Source organism: Phascolarctos cinereus, unplaced genomic scaffold, assembly GCF_003287225.1.
Source record: "Phascolarctos cinereus isolate Bilbo 61053 unplaced genomic scaffold, phaCin_HiC Scaffold_3;HRSCAF=262, whole genome shotgun sequence".
In the NCBI taxonomy this organism is placed as follows: domain Eukaryota; kingdom Metazoa; phylum Chordata; class Mammalia; order Diprotodontia; family Phascolarctidae; genus Phascolarctos; species Phascolarctos cinereus.
Window position 1 is genome coordinate 186,771,724 of NW_027555736.1, and position 17,432 is coordinate 186,789,155.

The 17,432-nt window shown below is 40.4% G+C and overlaps 1 protein-coding gene and 1 pseudogene across 1 annotated transcript in view; both read right to left on the reverse strand.

Moving 5' to 3' along the window:
* EHD4 (EH domain containing 4) overlaps positions 1-17,432 on the reverse strand; it is a 96,459-nt gene that overhangs the window by 40,580 nt on the left and 38,447 nt on the right.
* LOC110223633 (heterogeneous nuclear ribonucleoproteins A2/B1 pseudogene) lies at positions 9,834-10,708 on the reverse strand (annotated as a pseudogene).

A 17,432-nucleotide genomic window follows, 5' to 3' on the forward strand; every position in this document is an offset into this window, starting at 1 on the left:
TTTCAAAGGCCATTTAGTCTGTCTCCCTCAATTTTACAGATGAGGAAACTGAGGCGCATGGAGGTTAATGACTAGTCCAAGGTCACATAGGTCATAAGGGACACAGGAAAGATTCAAACCTAGGACCTGTACAAATAAAAGCTGGATAACTACTTGTTTAGAAGAGATTCTTATTCAGGTTATGGACTAGATCAGGGATGGGGAACCTGCTGCAGGCCACAAGTGGCCTTTTAGGTTCTTGAGTGTGGCCTTTTGACTGAGTCCAAGTTTTACAGAACACATACTTTTATGAAGGGGCTTTGTTCTGTGAAGGCTGGATTCAGTCAAAGGGCCGCACTTGAGGACCTAGAGGGCTATGTGTGGCCCGGAGGCAGCAGGTTCCCCAGTGCTGAGCTAGACTACACGATTCTGATATCCCTTCCAGACCAGAACCTAAGACTTCCACTATGCTGTGAAAGAATGAGCCCCTTTATAAAACACTTTCTAAACAGCAGACTCCTGAAGCTAGGTGATCTGGGGATAGCCTTTCCTTTGCATGGTGAAGGATCATGAGTGTGGAACTCTAAACGTAACACTGAACTTAGTTAAGGTGTGGATTGATTTTGCTAAAGTTTTTTTTCCTCTCTTTTTAAAAACTGTTATAACAGCTTTCTGGGAAGAAGCAGTGTTATAATGATAAATGAAAGTAATGTAAAATCAAAAGATATCCCTAAAATTTACATTAAAAAGGGAAAGAAATTTCTCTTTTTAACACCTCACCTTGGAAGTCATGGCCTGGACTCCTTTTCGTCCTTCCCTACCCTGTCCACTGAAGACACAGTCTAAAATTTTTAATACAGCGTGAGAGGATCTCAGCATACAAATAATATGCAAATCACGACAGGTCTTACGTTACTTGGTTGCTTAGGAACAGATTTCAAACACCAGTCTGCTTCTCCCAGTTCCACAATCACCTTCAGGCCAGAAGTTTCCTCCCCAGGCTTTGGAGTCACAGGGTCATAGACTTTAAGGTAGGCCTCTCAGGCCTAGTCCCACCCCCTTTATTTTATAGAGTGGGAAATCCAGGCCCAGAGGGGAGGAGGAGTGACTAAAGCCATCCCACAGATAAATGGCAGAGCTGGAATCTGAAACCAGGTCACCTGACTTGGTGATCTCATCAGTTCCAAACAGGTACAATGATCATCTCTGTGCATGTGATTCTCAGATCTATATATCTCTGCTGAGCTTTAGTCAAACATCACCAATTGCCTCTTAGGTATCTTGAACTGAATGTCCTATAGGGTAAACCTGACATGTCTAAAACAGAACTCATCATCTTCCCCAAAACCCTCCCCTCTTCCAAACCTGGTTATTATTGTCAAGGACACCCATCCTCTCAGTCACCCAGGCTCAACTCAATCCTCAGTATCACCCTGGAGTCTTCTCTCACACTCACACCACGTGTTCAATCTGTCACCAAGTCTTGGAATTTTCACCTTTACAATATTTCTTGTGTAAGTCCCCTTCTCTCCACTCACACAGCTAACACTACCAGGATGCAAGCCCTCTTCATCTGACTGGACTATTAAAATAGCCTTCTGGTTGGGCTCCCTGCCTCGTCTTTTCCCACTCCAGTTCATCTCCCCCTCATCTGCCACAGTGACTTTCCTAAATAGGGGTCTGACAGATCAGACAGCTATTGGGCAGTTAGGTGGCTCAATGGATACAGTGCTGGGCCTGGAGTCAGGAAGACTCATCTTCCTGAGTTCAAATCCAACCTCAGACACTAGCTATGTGACCCTGGGCAAGTCACTTAACTCTGTTTGCCACAGTTTCCTTATCCATAAAATGAGCTGGAGAAGGAAATAGCAAACCACTCCAGTATCTTTGCCAAGAAACCCCCAAATGGGGTTACAGAGAGTCAGACATAACTGAACAAAAATAACTGACTCAGTAATCTCCAGTGACTCCTTATATAAAATCCTGTCATTTAAAGCTCTTATCTTTCTGGTCTTCCTATACTTTATTCCCCTCCATGTACTCATCTACTCCATTACACTTAGTTTCTTGCTACTCGCTGAGGATGACACTCTAGTTCCTTGGTCTGTGATCTTTAACTAGCAGCACCCTTCCAGGTGACCTCCTGCCCACTCTTTATACAGCATGTGTACTTAGTTATTTGCATTTCGTCACCTCCATTAGAATGAGAGCTCCTTGAGGGCTGCTGTCATACTTTTGTCTGCCTTTGTATCCACAAGGCTTAGCAAAGAGTGGCACACAGTAAACACTTAACACTTGTTGACTGACTGACAAATTCAACTTTCCATCATATCATGGTGGGTCAGACTCACTTATCTTCCTACTTCTATCCTATAATCCAAGTGGGGATTTTTGCTTTCTAGAAAATCAGGGTTCTTTTCTGTCTTGAGTCTCAGTTTCTGTCTTGAAACTGCCCTCGTTTGAAGCCTCTTGAATTCCAACTCATTGTCTCCCTAGACCCTTTATCTCAAACTCCCCACCTAGCATTTCTTCTGTTCTAGGCTGTCTTAAAATTTCAAACACTATCTCAGGTTCAACCCGATGTCTCCTTTTCCACTTTACTCATTTGTCCTCTAAAATTTCTCAGTTTATCAACCACTGTGTCCTCCCGGATCATCAGACTACCAGAATGGAAAGTAGCAAATTTTTCAAACTTGGGATGTGCCAGTAATGTTCTTTATAATATTCTTGTGCTTAAAACCCCACAGTTCCATTTTAACACATCTGCTTCATCAGTCTAGTACCCACCATCAATGCACACTAACTTTTTTGGGGAAGAGTCTTCGCTGAAAGCAGCAAGAGATGTTTATGTTAAATAAAAGGAAGCATTTCCCACAATTGGCAGTGAAGGTTATTATACTTTTGAATGGGTTTGGACATTTTTCTCTTTAGAGGGGTCTTTAAAGCCACCCAACAGTGAGCTCCTACTTTCTTCCTTAACACTTCAAAACCTGTGTCTTTACCCTACCCATCCTCTCATCCTGTTTGAAAAGAAGAGGTGTCTTTCCTTTTTGGCAAAGAAAACCTCTCCATCAGTATCCTCGAGTCCCCTCCCTTTAAACTTCTCCAGAACTATGCACCATCAATAATCAGCCTTCTTATTCTTTATCTTCAATCTCTTCTACTCAGTTGGTTCCTTCCCCTTTCCCTAAAACATGCTTAGATCTCTCCCTACCTTAGACAAACTTTCAGGGCAGCTAGGTGTCACAGTGGATAGAGCACCGGCCCTGGATTCAGGAGGACCTGAGTTCAAACCCGACCTCCGACACATAACACTTACTAGCTGGGTGACCCTGGGCAAGTCACTTAACCCCATTGCCTAGGCACCCCCCCAAAAAAAACCCTTCCTTGACTTTGCTATCTTCTTATATTACTGTCTATTTTTCTTTTCCTTTACACTTCTCACTGCTTCATGACCCGCCACCCTTAACCTCTATGGTTTCCATTTCCACAACCCTATTGAAAGTCTCATCTAAAAAAGCTGACAATTCCCAAATCTAATGGCCTTTTCTCAGACCATCTTTTCCTCTGCCTCTTTCTAGAATCTGATTTTGTTGTCCATCTCCTGACACACCTGCTTTGCTTTGCTTCTGGGACGCTGAACTAGCTTCCTGCTTCCTCTACCTTCTCTGCTTTCATGGTTCTTCTTCTTCTTTCTGCACACACACACACACACACACACACACACACACATGAGAAAGGGAGTGGGGAGGGAGAAAAAAGAAGGGGCAGAGAAAGAGGGAAGGAGAGAGAGAGAGACAGGAGGGAAAGAGGGAGGGGGGAGAGAGAAGGCAAGAGAGAGGGAGACAGGAAGAGGGAGGGGGGAAGAAAAGAAAGAGGGAGATGGAAAGGGAGAGGGGGAGAGAGGGGGAAAGAGAGAGGTAAATTACGAAAGTGGGAGCCCATAGGCTTCCACAAGTTTCTGTACTCAGCCTTCTACATGGATAACTTTGGTTCTGACCTTTCTCCCACAACCTAAATCTACGTTCCAAACCACTTACTTGATGTCTCCACCCTGGACACCCTGAGGGCAATTCAAACAAGCAGAAATTTGAACTGAACCCATTATCTTTCTCCAAAAGCCTGTTCTTATTTTTCTTTCCTTTTTTTTTTTGGCAAGGCAATGAGGTTAAGTGATTTTCCCAGGGTCACACAGCTAGTAAGTGTTATGTGTCTGAGGCCGTATTTGAACTCAGGTCCTCCTGACTTCAGGGCCAGTGCTCTATGCACTGAGCCACCTAGCTGCCCCCAAAAACCTGTTTTTCTTTATGACTTTCCTATTTCTACTAATGGCACCACTGATCTCTTAATCAGCCATGCTAGAAACTTCCACATGATCTCTGACTCCATCACTACTTTCTTTCTTATTCCACCTCGTGACTAGCTCTCATATCAATCCCATCCTAGAAATTCCCAGAGCCACCACCTTAGTTTAGGCTTGATACTTGAGAGGGGACAGAAAGCCTAAAAGCAGAAAACTGATTATGGTCCATGGCAACTCTTATTTTTATGGTACACGGCAACTCAACAGCTACTTCCAGGAGGTTCAATTATATACAGAATCCCTTGCTTAAAAAAGCAGAAAAGTATGAAATGCATTTTAGAAATATTTACAACCAAAATGATTAACACAAAGGACAGAGAGGCATGGACCAGCCTGAGGAAATTTCCTATTGTCACAAATTAATCTCATTAACTTGGCATTAAAATATGTTGTTTCTAGGGTGCAGGAGGACTATATCAGCAGCTCTCTAAAATCAGAACTCAGAAGCAAAGTACCAGGGCCCTCATCCCAGTTCTGGCTTTGCAAACAAGACATTTTAATGCTTGAAAGGATAAGCATCAATTACTCAGAAAGTTAACGTAAATAGAACAACTCAGTCTCCAAGGTTGACCAATGAACCATTGCCGTGTTACATGCATCTGACTGGTTGTTCAATTCATTGTACTGATCTGTATGTAGCAAAAGGATTTACCAGTCTGTTCTGGAATATAAGTTTCATAAGGACAAAAAAATCTGCCTCTTTTCCCCATTACATCAGTATCAGAACATCTTGGAATATGCTGTGTTCATAGTGAGTACTCAAAAAATGTGAATTAAAAAGAATGTAAATTCCTTGAGGTCAGGGACTGTTTCATTTTTTGTTTTTATCACTCTAGCACAAAACCTTGAAGAGCAGGCAGGTTTTTAAAATTGGATAACAAACTACCCAGGAATGGAAATAATAATAACAACAACTGTGATAACTGTAAACATTTAAGTACTACTTTAAGGTTTGCAAAAAGCTTTACAAAAGCACCTGGCGTATATTACCTCATTTGATTTGACCTCCAGCACAATCTTGTTAGATGCTGTCTCCATTTTACAGATCAGAAGACTGCGACTGTGAGAGGTAAGTCACTCACTCAGGATCACCCAGCTATTAAGGTCTAAGGCAGGATTCAAACTCAATTCAGACTCTAAGTTGGCACTTTATCCACTATGGCGCCCCCCTGAAGTGTTCATTTTTAAAAGTTCTGTGTTATTATCAAGTTGTTAATAAAAATTACAATGGACAGCAACAGCAAAATTGTCTCACGTCATCTCATTTGAGTCTCCCAACGACCCTGTAAGGGAAGTGCTAAAGGAATTATTACCTCTATTTCAGAGATGATGAAATTGAAACTCTGAGATCTTAAATGAGTTGCTCACAGCCACATAATTATAAGTGCCAGAGGCGAGATTTGAATCAAGCTTTTCCTGACTCTCAGGTGAGTATGTTAGCTTTTATACCTTACTACTTCTGGCAGTTTAGGTAGTTAGATGCCATGAAAAATCATGCATTTAAAATGCTGGATGATATTCAAAATGGAAAGCAGGTAGCTAATATTTGCCACTTTTAAATCTCAGTGAAGAAAGAGATCACATTAAGAACAGCAATGGCAACTTTTGTGATTGAGAATTTCCTTTGGTAGCAGCTGCAGAGGCAACATGAATTGTTTGTCAGCAATCTTTCTGGAACAAAAGGAAACCAGGATTTCCTGTATGAGGGCAGAACACTGGTATCACTTTTTTTTTTTGAGACTGGGTCTCCCCATCTCACCCAGCCTGGAAGTGCAGCAGCCTTTCATGGGGCTGATCTCAATACTGATCAGCATGGAAGCTTTACCGTACCTGGCTTTTCCAGCTTGGTTCAGTTCTCCCTTCCTTAGGCAAACTGCTGGCCCTCTATTCCTGGGGGGCTTTGTGCTAGACTTAGCATGGTCACCCGAATGGCTTTAGTCCAACTGTAGCTTAGAAGTTCTGAACTCAAGGGATCTACCAGGCTTAGCCTCCCCAAGTAACACGATTACATGCATGCACCACCATGTCAACATCACACTATCCTATAATTATCTTTTGTGGCAACATAATTGCCATTGCTGTTCTCAAATCTCGTTACAAAACAATGACCCTCTAATTTGACCTTGCTCACGCTTTGGTTTCATGTCTGTTGCTGCACCTGTCTTTGGCACGAATATGATATTGTCCATTTAAGAATACAAGGAATGTTACCAACTGCTGAGAAAATCTCATTCTTACAAAGCTGTATACTTACAATGCTATATACTGTCTCTCCTGAACAAAAGTTTGCCTTTTCTACTGGAAATCTTAAAACCTCATACAATATTTGCTCATGCAGAGAATGACTGGTAAGGAAAATCCCTTTACTAATATAGATCAGCAATTGTTTTGCAGCTTATCTTCAGAGAGAATTGCCTGGGACACTGTGATGTTAAGTGACTTGCCCCAAATCACGCAACCAGAGCTTTCCTTTAATTATTTAAAATGTCAGGAAAAGACTTAGCACTGTTTCTATTTTCATTGTCAAAGAAATCTTAGAGCACTAAGAGTTATTGTTATAATTACTGTCAGTCAGTTGAAGGCTGCAAAACAAATAGTGGTAGATTTGGAGTCAGGACTTGAGGCTAAAAGCCAGCTGGCACAAACACTCTGTATGACTGCGGACAAGTCACTTCACTGGGCCTGTTTCTTCCTTTAAAAAGTGAAGGGTTACGACTAAGTGATCTCTAAGGACCTTTCTAACCCCAAATCTAGAATTCCCTTTGGAAACCACAGGGATACTAGAAAGGGCACTGGATTTGAGTCCGAGCACCAGGGTTCAAATCCTTGTTTAGCCACTTACTACTTGTGTGACCTTATTCAGCCTCTATGGGATCTCAGTTTCCTCACCTGTAAAGCAAAGGTCTTGGATTAGATGACCTCTAAGAGCCCTCAAGCTCAAAACCTATGATCCTATGAGACATCATAAAAATGTTTAATAATAATATTAATTATCTGCTTAACATTTCTGTCTTTAATAACAATTTGGTATTTAATACTTGGCTGACATTTTTGGCAATTTAAGGAGGAGCTTGAACACAAGACTTCCTGACTCCTAGTCTTGTCTAGCACCCTATCCACTGCACTGGCTCCTTAGGTTCTGAAGACAGCATCTTAATTTTTCAGATGTTCCTCTCATGTCAAGAATCTTAAAGACACTAGCATTACAATTAGAGCCACAGAGGAGAAGATGGCATAGGGCAGTGATCTAAGGAGAGCTACGACCACATGCTAGGGAATGTGATATAAGAGAAAGAAGGATTTGGACAGAAAAGACCTGGGTTCAAATCTTGACCCTTCTTAGTACCTACGTGACTTTTCTTCATTTGTAAAATGGGGTTAGATCAGATGACTCCAAGGTCTCTTCTAGCTCTAAATCTATGATATTTTGACACATTAAAAATTAAGCCCTCAGAGTTTCTGCATTATGACAGAAAGTATTATGCAAGTGACACTAATGATGTACAGGAATCAGCATCAAACAAAATTAACCAGGAAAAAAAAACCAGGGTGGATGGATACTGACGTATTCTATCTGTCACAATCCCATTTAGAGACATAAACTTCTAGGATAACCTCAATGAACCGACTGGTTTATCTCATCCACCACTTCCTTCCTTAATAAAATTATCTTTTCTAGATAAAGGGTGGGGAGTGCAGGGAGGCAGGACAGCACGCACACACAGACAGAGACAGACACACACACACACTCTAAGAGAACACTTAATTGTTCCAAATCTCACTCACTGACCCCTTTCACTAAGATGGGGTCCATCATAAGAGAGAAATAAAGTCCTACTGGATGTTAGGCTTCTACATGACAATTTCGACAAAATCATTGATATTACAAATATTTCTTGGTAAGGCTGCTTGGTGTACTGGGAAAAGGCTTAGATTTGAAGTCAGAAGATGTGGGTTCCCATCTTGGCTCAGATAGCTAGCTTTGTAAGCAGGGCAAGTCACTTAGTCATTGCTTACCTCACAGCTGCTGTGTGGAAAATACTTTGTAAACCTTAACTTTTTGCTATTGTTGCATATTTGGATACTCATATCCCTCCTGTTGGTTTGATAGAGATTTAAAAAAAAGGAAAAAAAACCCAGTCTTTATTTATGGAATGTCGCAAACAGGAAGTAGCCAATGAAGTCACAGATTAATAATTAAACCAAAAAAATGTAGTTGTGTATTTTTCTTTTGTTCCTGAAGACCTGCTGATAATCATAAAGAAACTAAGGAAACTCCTGAGTTGAAGGCTGCCCATGATGGGAAGGAAGAATCGCAGGCATCCAAATGAAGGAGCAAATTAAAATACTCTTACACCAATCACTTGGGTTTTTTGTTTACAGAATTCCTAAAGACAATGGCTTGGTTATTCCTGGAAACTGCTTAGAAGGATACACATTATTTATTTGTACCTACTTCAGTAGCCATAAAAAAGTCATAACTACAGGCTTCCCTGAAATTACATTATATTTGTGTGTGTGTGTACGTATGTATATGCATATGCATATATATACACACATACATATTTAATGTACATGTTTCCTTTGTAAACCATAAGCTCCTTGAGGGCAGAATGCTTTATTTTTGTCCATGTAGCCATAGTGGCAGGCATACAGTATGCACTTAATAAATGCTTGCTGAATTGAATTAGAGACGAGAAGAGTCTAAGGAATATTTTAAATTAATATTTAAGATGGCACACTGTTAACTACTCGATACCAATTCTAAGATTTGGCTCATGGGAGGACAGCGTTAAGAGGCATTTTAAATAGTAGAGGTTATTTCATATTTGAGATGCTTTGTACCACGTTTTACAAACAGCAATACTAATATTGCTATCAAATAGGAACATTAAGTCTTTCCCTGTATCACATAATCATTTAGTCTGGAGAAGAAAGAGAGCTGATACATGATTTTAATCTCTATTTTCTCTCCCAAGTTACCATAAATAAGGATGATGATGCCTGTTGTTTCTCATCTCTGCTTGGAACAGAAGGAGAAAAGAGGCTTTAAACTGTAAGAGAAGAAAAATTCTTATTTATTTATTTTTTGGGGGAAGGTTAAACATTCCCTAATTTTTTTATTCCTGGTACCACTGCCACAATTTACAGGGCAATATACCTAATGCTGCGAAAAGGAAAACAAAAGATAAAACTACAACAGATTTAAGACCTCACAAATGTACACCTAATCGACACTAACTTGCACTAATCAATAGGTGCGCTTCATGCAAACTATAGTCATGACAGTCCTGAACAAGAACGATTTCCTGCTTAAGCTGCAGTAACTGTTCTCATTATGGATCTTCATTCTTACTGTGGCTGGTTCTTATAGTTCCTTCAATGCATTTGATTGCATGACTTTAGTTGGAATCCGTGATTGTCTCAACGCAACCTGAACATTTCTTGACACCTCCTCACTCTCTTCTGCTAAGAGCCTCTGACGAGTTCTTTAGAACCGTTGGCTACCATAGACACCACCATAAGAATGCCTGAGCTCATTCAATCAAAACTTCCTTTTTTCATGGATCCATAATTTGATGCTGTCCACTATAATTCTGAAAATCATTATCATTCCCATTGCTACCACAGTTACCACCACCAAAATTTCCTCCTTCATTGTGATCATCTCACCTTTCCTCCACCACAACTACTCCTATATCCACCACCTTAGTTTACTGTACACTGGTCCACCATCACAACTACCACGAGAACCCTCTCTACTACTATAGCCAGAACTATCTCCATAGTTGTCACCATCTCCATCAAATCCATTCCATCTACCATCGTTACTTCCCTAACTGCCTCTGCTGTCACCATGTCCAAAGTCTCTTCTACACCTTTGGTATTTCCTCCATGACCCAGAAAATTGCCTGAGACACTTCCAAGACTTTTACCTGAGCCAGCAGCCTGCATCTCTTGCTTTGAAAGGGCCTTTTCTTGCATCAGTTTTACCAAGTATATTTCTGAACAATAATTTTGTCAACTGTATCCTGACCATCAAAAGGTACAAAAACAAATCCTCTCTTATTTCCAATATGCCAATCTTCCATAACTTTTATGGTTCAATCTTACCCTACCTTTCAAAGCAGTCTTTTAATCATATTTTTGGGTTATCTTCTTTAATACTACCAATAAATATCTTCTTCATGGTTAGATGTGCCCCAGTTTTTATAGCATCTTTTCCAGAAATAATTCTCTGTGATTCCACTACATACTCACTAATCTTATATGGCTAAGCACACACATTGCTGCATCGACCTCTTCTACATGAGAATAAATCACAAATCCAAAACATTTGAAATAGTGTGCTTGGGGATCTCTCATCACCACACAATTTGTGCATGCTTTATTTCTCAAAGTCTTAAGCTAGAGGTTTCAAACATGTGGCAAACAGTCCCAATGTTGACCTGAACCAGATTAAAATGTAAACGGGAAATATTTAAGAAAATAAATAAAAACACAATAAGACATAGCATTACATTTTTAAAATTACATCAATATGAGGCCCATAGGTATCCTTATGTATGGATTAGTGGCCCTCATTTCTATCTGAGTTGAACACCACTACCTTATGTCACAAATAAACAGTTTTCTCAACTCCTCTGGTTCTTTTCAGTCCTGAACCCCCACTCCGCCCCCTCACCCCCCCCCAAAAGCAGCAGCAAGTTGGATGGAGTAGGAGGCTGATTTACTTCTGTTCTGAAACCAGACTTAACACCTCCAAAAAGGAACGATTTGAAAGAGAAAGAACTTCCTGGAGGACCAGGTTGCTAGACATGCAATTACTAAGGTTACATAAAGTTACTAAGGAAAGAATATGAACCATATCTATAGCTACTGTGACTCAAATGTGTCTTTTCAGGCACTATTGCCTTAAATCAATTAATAAGTATTTATTAAGCGCTACAAAAATGAAAATGAGTTCCTGCCCTCAAAGAGCTTATATCCTACTGGGATACTCTCTGGGGAAATAGTTCATAGGTTTAAGGGCCCTTCCTGGGCACACAGCTTCAGGAAGGTAGAAGCATTTCTTTTCATCTCTTAAAGTTTTGCTTATGTCAGGTAAAGGAAGTTGCTTAGTGGTATGATTTCAATCCTAGGAAGGCTTTCCCTCCACTCCTCACCCTATATATATATATGTGTATAAGTATGTGTGTGTGTGTGTGTGTGTGTGTATGTGTATATATATGTATGTGTGTGTATATATACACCTCTATCTCTATGTGTGTGAACAGGTATTAATATGTACGTATACACATATACATTATATATATATATATATATATATATATATATGTGTAATGAGTTTGAAGACACGCAAGATTCTTTGATAAGACCACACTATAACTAGGGATAAGGAGTTAAATGCAACCACACATTGCAACTGACACTAAAGTATAACTAAACGACTGGTAACACCTTTCTTTCCATCAAGTTTTGCCGGGTCTGAGAATCGAGGGACAGAGAACAAAGAATAGGGAACATCACAGCCAAGGAACAGAAAGAGAAGACTGGGTCTACAGAGAGACTTACTCCCCCGTAATCCATGACCTTGCTTGAGACCTGCGCTGTCCGTAGCAGTTCACTGACAGCAATATACTCTCAAGGTCAGTCTGATGGGCAACAAACTCTACTTCACCACACAAGGACTTGGATGGGCACAAATTCTATGCAGCACAGGCAGGCAATGACAGGACAGACAAGACATACAGGATCACCTTGTCTATTTCTATATATTATGATGTATATATATCCACTTTGGAAGCTTCCTTTTTAATCACCTTATCTGTGCCCAACCAAGTAGATGTTATCTTAACTGCCCAGGATGTGTCTGCTCTCTAGTTCACTGTGCTACCCATCCCCTTGTCCAAGATGGAACTTTCCCCAAGCTCCAACAGTCACCAAAGCAGCAGTCTAGTTCCTTGGTTGCAGCCTTTTACTTGTGCTGTTACTTTACTTTGTAAAGCACCTAGCACAGTGCCTAGTATATGTGAAGTGCTCAATAAATGCTTCCTCCGGTAGGACAGCACTTCAAGTCCATTGTCTTGGGAAGTTCTAACTGGTTCCTGGATTCTACTGAACTCACTCCTCTCTGCCTCTCCCCTCCCAGCCCAATTACCCTTCTGCTTCTTCATTACCCATTCACTTTTGACACATAATTAAAACCCGTTCCTTCCATACTTCTAGGATCTCTGGTTTCCTTTACTTGCCCACACCCCACACAGTTCCTCTTCATTGGGCTCCGTTGGCTGAATAAGGTCATCCACAATCACCTTGTGAATATAACTAGACTGGTCCTCAGACAAGAGACAGCCATTTTTTTTTTTTGCTAGGTCTCTCTATGATCAAAGGGACCCACTAGAGCATGTGTTTCACTCCTATAGCCTTCTAGAAGCCAAGGTGGCACTGCAGTAGAACTCCGACAGCATGGTTTTTGTTGCTGTGGTTGTTCAAACTTGAGACTTCCTAAGTGTCAATATGTCCTTGTAAGACCACTCCCTCTACCCATGCAGATAACAGCTAAGGGTCAGCATTAACATAGCCTTTGAGATTTATCGCATTCGATCTTTATAACACTGTGAGGCAGATGCCATTATTATCATCTCCATTCGCCATATGAGAAAACTGAGGCCAAGAACAGTCCGATGGACTTGCCCAGCGTCATACAAGTCTGGGCCAGAATTCAAACTCAGGATTTTCTAGATTCAAATCCAATATTTTATCCCCCAATGCCACCCAGGACTGTGGTGCAAATTATAACAGCAGAGAGCCCTCATAACCGAGATGTTTGGCAATTTGCTCAGGATCTTTCAGCCAAAATGTATCCAAGGTGGGACTTGAACCCTTCCTGATGCTGGCCTTTAATGCCATATTAATACACAGAAGTAGTCACTTACAATTTTCATAGGTGGTAACGCTCTGTCCATGGAGATAGTCTAGGTTGGAACATACAGTTAGTGGTGGTGGTGGGAATCCCACTTTTGTCATGACAACTGTCCAACTAGCCTAAGAGTCCACAGGCTGAAGGGACCCTGAGACATCATAATCTGGAAGTAGTCAGATTCCCATTAGTTAAATTCATTCAATAAATGTTATCTTTGATGTTGTCAAATGCCATTAAAGATTCATAAAAGATGACACTTGTAAACCATATCCTCTCAGATGAAGCCTCTAAACCTACAAGAGGCTGAATATAATATGCTGAAGACAAGTTACTTAGCCTCTGGTGCTAGTTTTCAATCAATCAGTCAATCAACTAACATACTTTTATTTTATTTTGTTTTTTGGCTAGGCAATGGGGTTAAGTGACTTGCCCAGGGTCACACAGCTAGTAAGTGTTATGTGTCTGAGGCCGGATTTGAACTCAGGTCCTCCTGAATCCAGGGCCGGTGCTCTATTCACTGAGCCACCTAGCTGTCCCAATTAACATACTTTTATTAAGGGCCTACTATGCACCAGGCACTGTACAAAGATAAAAATAACACATCCCTTGTCCTGAAGAAGCTTACATTCTATTTGAGAGAAAACAACATATATACATATAAGTAGATACAAAGTAAATATAAGTTCATTTTTGGCAGGGGGTAGGCAATAGCAGTAGAGGGAAATCAGAAAATGAGATGAGAGTTCTGCTGGGCTTTGAAAGAAGCTACCGTCACCTGCTGCCCCTGCCCCATGAGCAATTTGGGTTTACACTGACCAGATCTGATACTGGGAACCCAATCTCCCCAACAACCCCTCCACCCCCCAAGAGGATCATTATTTCTCTTTCGCTCTTTGTCTCCACCTAACTCCAGGGAAAAACTCCTGAAGAAAACTTTGGTATGGTTCATGTCTAAATTTCTCCAAATGTGAAGAACAGGGTCTCCAATTCCACTGAGCACATCTCAATGAGACATACAGGATAGCCTTCATTTCATCCCACCACAGAAAGTACTTATTATTCAAAGAGGTCACCAGAGTCCATGAACAGATACAAAAATATAAAACACTCAACCTGCCCATTGCACTTCTCAGACACCCTCTCCCCCCAATGAAGACACTTCTAGGGCAGTCACAAAACCACTGGCTACTTGAAATAGTAAGAAAAAAAGCAGAAAGAGGAGTGAGGGAGAGGGAGGGAGAGAGAGAAAGAGAATGAATTAGTTAGTATAGGCCATGGAACCTGTGGTTAGCAAAAAAAAAAAACCCACAACAGGATTTAGCTAAAAAGAACTCATACTATTGACTAAAATTTTTAAAAATTAGAAGTATATTGCTTATTCACTTTAGATTTCCACCATCCCAGCAACTCACAAGGGAAAGGAAAAGGTAATGGAGAGGAAAGTGGTCAGAAGAAGAAAAATATTTCCCTTCCCCCAGCTGCCTCTATTTTTGTCTCCCCAGGAATAAATACTGCTGAAGTGACATTGGCATTACAGAGGGATGGAGATTTGCTTATGCTGCAATTAAAGCCAAAGAGGGATGACTACTTGGAATTTTTTTGCTTACAGACCTAAAGCTAACTACTCTCAAATTATTCTGTCCTGGATTCCTAATTAGTTTACAGATTCTGGGATTTTTAAGAGGACTTGGTGGTGGTGGTAGTTTGTAAAGTCAGGCCTAATATATATATAAATACAGAGACAGAGAGTATTCTTGATATCTTAAAATGAAACAGACATAAAGCACAGTATTTTCTTTGTGTGAAATTGTAGTTAAAAATGCCTATATTTTGGTATAACATATTTTAGTGATAAATCTGTGCATGGCATTTTTTTCCTAGACCGATCTCTTTTAAGTACTTTCTTACACGAAGCAGTATTGTAATGTAATGGGGGTGTTGTTATAATCTTTGGTGCCATCTACTTCTAAAGCTCCAAAGTTTTATGCTACCCTACTGATCTGAACAATGCTGCAACAGGCACAGGATGTGAGTCAGGTTATTACAAAGTGTCTTTGAAAGAACCCTATTTCAAAGCATCCTGAAAAATGTGGCCCCTTTTTTCTTTAAAGAATATAAAGAATCTATATGTTAAAAAAAAAACACTAACCACTTATGCTTATCTGCCACGTGCATTTATACAATCATTGACTACTTAAAATAGAAAAGAAGAGAAAATTAGTGTAGGCCAAGGGGACTATGGATAGCAAGAAGTTGGATTTGGCTAAAAAGAAATCAGACTGTACACTAAAACTGAAACAAAACTGAAAATATATTCTTACAATATGCCCTCACCACTGACAAAATTCTCCAATCTCCTGAAATCTACCCTCCTTGTCCTGCTACATAGGACAATAATGGACCCTTTACTATCTGGATTTCAAAATCATGCTTTCTCTATTGCTGGTTCACCTAGTTGTGTGACCCTGAGCAAGTCACTTAACTCCAATGCCTAAAAAAATAATAATAATAATATTGCTGGTTCATCCTGTAACTTCCCTCAGCACCTGGGCTTCCTTGCCTAGGACCAGTCTACAACCCCAGTGACCTGGGCTTTTTTTTTTTTAAATTAAGGGCCTACTATGCACAGGCATTGTACAAAGAGAAAAATAACACAGCTAGTAAGTGTCAAGTGTTTGGTCTGAGGCTGGATTTGAACTCAGGTCCTCCTGACTTCAGGGCTGGTGCTCTACCCACTGCTCTACCTAGCTGCCCCTCCAGTGACCTGTTCACCCTGTAATATTCCTCCACAAGGCTGCCCCCTCCCCGACCGGACTCCCAGTGGATCTGTTCTGCCTGGTCCTTCCCTTTTCAGTTCCCTGTAACGTATTGTCTTCCTGTATTAGAATGTGGGCAGAGACCATCTTTCTTTTGATTTGTATTACCAGTATTTAACATAGTGCCAGAGCCATAGGAATAATTTAATAAATACTTTTTTCCTTCCTTCTTTCCTGCTCTAAAATTCTAACATTCTATGACAAGGAGTCTAGAGCTAAAGACCCACTGGCAGCTTGATAAATTTGTGTTTAAAAAGAACTCGGCAAAGATAGGAACTGACAAAACTATATTAGAATAGTACAATCATTCCTGGAGGCTGATGGACAGCCTCGATGGCTTTGTAGAAGATCTTTTCCAGTCCATTGATTTCCAAATGCATTGCTTCCTTCCAATGTGGAAACCACAGAGGGGCTTACATTCGGAAGAACTGTTGTATGTACATAGAACTGATCTCAAAGAACTGCTGTGTGTTCTGTGAGAGTGAGACTAGCCGAAAAACCAAAGCAGCATTTCTGAAATGCCAGCAGAAAGGGATGCTTATCTCTGGTATGTTTACTTTGCACTTCTTTCCTCCCCTTCCCTCTTTGTCTCAGGATACTTTCCTTATCCTGTCAATCCTTCCTGAATTCTTGCCCAGAGGTTTCTATTATAGCTATTTTGATTGTCTTAGATTGTTAATTGCCTCTGTGAAGTGAAAGGGAAAATGTACTGGTACTAAGAGGGCTCTGGATTCTAGTTATTACCTGACTGTTATTTTTTTAATCAAATAAAATACATATACATACACACATACATATCGATACATACACACACACATATGTAACTGAGCAAAACTAATTCCCACCAGCCATATCCTAATACTCACCTATGGGTTATACTTTTATTTAGGCTAGTATGTTCCAGGGGTCCTCGGGGATCCCCAAAACCCTCTCAGGGAGTCCACAAGGTTAAAACTATTATTATAATAATGCTAAAATACCACTGCTAGGTCTATATCCCAAAGACATCCAAAAAAAGGGAAAAGGACCTATTTGTACAAATATTTATAGCAGCTCTTTTTGTGGTGGCTGAGAATTGGAAATCGAAGGGATGCTCATCAATTGGGGAATGGCTAAACAAGCTGTGGTATGTGATTGTAATGGAATATTATTGTGCTGTAAGAAATGACAAGCAGGATGATTTCAGAAAAACCTGGAAAGATTTACATGAATTAATGCACAGTGAAGGGAACAGAACCAGAACGTTGTACACAGTAACAGCAACATTGTTCGATGAAGAACTGTGAATGACTTAGCTATTCTTAGCAGTACAATGATCTAAGACAATCCAAAGGACTAATGATGAAGC